The sequence below is a fragment of the Toxotes jaculatrix genome, chromosome 9, assembly GCF_017976425.1.
Source record: "Toxotes jaculatrix isolate fToxJac2 chromosome 9, fToxJac2.pri, whole genome shotgun sequence".
Lineage (NCBI taxonomy): Eukaryota > Metazoa > Chordata > Actinopteri > Toxotidae > Toxotes > Toxotes jaculatrix.
The window spans coordinates 4,599,923-4,603,358 of NC_054402.1; positions in this window are offsets into that span (position 1 = coordinate 4,599,923).

Below are 3,436 nucleotides of genomic sequence, written 5' to 3' on the forward strand. Positions count from 1 at the left end.
CAATTTCTGCGTTAAATTAGATCTGGAAATATCACAAAAAAAGTTTTTATTTTTTTGTGATGGAAAAGTTGGTGTATCAGAAGTGCAATGGAAATAAATCATGATGTACATGAAGCATGTGACTTAAAGTCAATAGACAAAAACATCTCAATCAGAACTGTGCGAAGCGATATCGCGTTCCTCAAATTAATACAATAAACAAATATAAATGTCACATTTCCATCATGTTTTCTACATTGTTTTTCACAGTCTGAGGTTTGACCACCACCAGCTGCTTAACTTGATGAACCCTCTCCTGCTATTCACATAACAGTGGTGGACGGAAACACACATTAATTCACACAGTTTTTTGCTGATTTTCTGGAAATCTGGTAAAAATTTGCTCTTCATTTATCGAGCTATTTATATACAGAGTTTGCCCACAGTCTCCATCATCATGGCCACCACATCAACACACGGCACACACGTATCCTCCCGAGTCACACACAAACCTTATTCTTTGTCATCAGTTGTTGTAATGTATGAATGAACTATAAGTTTTGTTGTTTGCTTTTTTTAAATTCACCTGTTGTGCTATGTCTCACAAATAATAAGGAAGATAAGAAAGAAACACCTCTCCATGTGTGAACATTTGAAATTAGAATTAGTTTTGTTATGGGCAGTTAAATTTGGTTAATTGCTAGCACAATGTGGTCATGTGATTTATCATCATCTGTGATCATTTGTTATAATTATGGGTTTCCTGTTTCATAAAATGCGTTTCATAAAATGTGCTCTCTTGCAGCAGAGTCATCTCCACTTCAAGTTCAAGCTGAAACTGATATTGACAATAAGACAGTTTATCTGTCTTACTGTCAATATTTACTGTAATATCTTTACCTTTCAGTCCACAATTTGTAAGCTCTTGAATCTCTTGCAACCATCATATCTGCCCTCACTTTAATGATCCTCAGCACAGGTGAGAAACGGGTTCCTTGCCTCATTTCTTGGCAGTTGTATGTAGATAATGGTGAGGCACACAATGTGCTGACTTTGCTTTAATGCCTGGCTCGGGGGCAGGGTGCCCAACGTACTGTGAGCAGTGTGAGATTCAGTCTTTCAGGACGGGGTCTTGCTATGGTTGGGTAGAACATGCAAATGAATTAGCAGTCCTCTCAGCAGGTAGAGGATTTTCTTACACCAGCTTGTGTTTGAAATCATGCTTTTTTAATTCTGAATACTAAAGCAGACTATGTGCGATTTTTTTCTCACCACGTCACCAAACACATTCATTCTTTCCTCTATTTGATTTTTTTTTTTCAATTTTTTCTTTTATTACTCATGTTTATAAATATTCATTTTATTTTATTTTAGCACACACTTCTCACTTCTTTGACTTAATACTGCTCAGCACACTGACCTACATTTGGGTCCAGCTGATAGCTGCAAGGAACTGAACAAAGCAATCAGTGTTCAGAAAATTAACCTAGCCCTCTATTTTGTTTGTACGTCTCACAGGGACATATCATTGGACCTAAGATGGACAAAGTGGCAAACTCTCACTATTCACTCATTGATACAACATGGTACAGTGAGTCACTGGCTCCCCTTATGCTGCATGGTGTCAGGTCAGTGTGAGCTATGACTACGACTCAACGGGACTTCTGTTTAGTATCTGAGCAAGTGGCAGGTTGGTGAAAGATTTGGTGGAAGGAGTTTATTCAGCAATATTGCAGTCAGATATATATGTTTACTGAGCATAAAGAGTAAATGCCTCACATTTTGGATACTGTTACTGTGAGAAGTTTCTAAGCACAATGTTACACATTATAAACAGATACCACTTTTGGAAGCTCAGTTCTCTTTGAAAGGGGATGAGTTATTAATACAAAAAGCTTATAGAAGTATTCCCCTCAGCCAGCTTCTTACAGGGTTTCTGCAGAGATCACCAGGTTCAATCCCAGCAGTATATAACAATAACTATTAATTATTCAATTAATTAGATTAACACAACCATTCAAGTTTGAAAAAAACAGACATTTGCACTTTACACAGCAGTGGTGACAGTGCTTGCAATAGGTCAGATGGCGCTGGCTGAGACATTCGAGGTCTGAACAGCCCCCTGCGTGCACAAAATTCACTGTGGAAAACAAACTCCCACTTTTAGTTTGTAAGTCTATAATGTCTCCTGACAGCCTGCAATCAGACACAAACACATTTCATAGCATTACTGCCTAGATAAGAGAAAATATTATGACACATAAAAATGACATTTACATTGTTATTTTCATAATGTAAATTTAAAAATAAAAATCATCTAAAAGCGAAGCAGATTTCAAACGACTGTCAATTTGCCCAGGACTGGCCACCCCAGCAAATTCAAGACCCCCCCCCTCCAAGAACCATTTCCAAATAGAACATTAGAGCATGACTACAATTTGCCAGTGAACATATAGGTAAATCCCAAGCCTTTTGGAAAAAGCTGCTATGGACAGACAAGTTGTTTGGCCACAGTAACAGCAGATGTGTTTGGCACACACCAAAGACAGCTTTTCAGGAGAAGAACCTCATAGCAACTATGAAGCATGGTGCTGGAAATGTTAGGGTTTGGGGTTGCTTCACCTCCTCTGGGACGGGGCAGCTTGCAGTCATTGACTTCTGCATTATATCAAACGTAATGTGAGACCATCTGTCTGAAGTTGAACCCGGGAGTGGGCATTTCAGCGGGATAATGATCCTCAGTGTGCGAGCAAATCCACCAAGGAATGACTCAAAACGAAGCAATGGAGGGTTGTGAAATGCTCTAGACAAAGCCCAGATTAGAATCCCACTGAAATGTTGTGGGGGGGGGAGTAGAGACGGACAGTATATACAAGAAAACCCTCAAACATCTTGTAACTGAAGGAATTTAGCATGGAAGAGTGGTCAAGAATTTCAGTAAGCCAATGTCAGAGACTTGTGGAGAATTATGCAAAACGCCTACAAGAAGTTATTTTTTGCTTAAGGGAGAAATACTAGCTTCTGAGGCTAAAAGTGCACTTGCTTTTCCCACAGAAGAATTACATCTATTGATATTTTTGCTGAATAAATGACTGAAAAAGCTCATTGTCCGTGTGGTTTTGTTCAAGCACATCACCTTCATTTGTAGGCACTGTATCAGAGAGGATCAAATGTTTGCTTGTTCAAATATGTTCAAAATTTTCCACAAGTGTAGGTGCACAGCGGGACTCAACTTCATCACTGTTCAAAAGGAGAAATTCAACAGAACACCTTTTACAAATAGCTGATGTGAACTCCACGTTACGCATTTCTTATCCGAGGTAAAAATGTGGATTTCAACTTATCTCTGAGATGCATGATACAGTGCATCTGAACCTGAATTTTCAAGTAGATAATGTTATCCTTTAAAGTGATCTTGTGGGATCTAGATGTACGTTTAAGTGCTATGGGGTAGCTT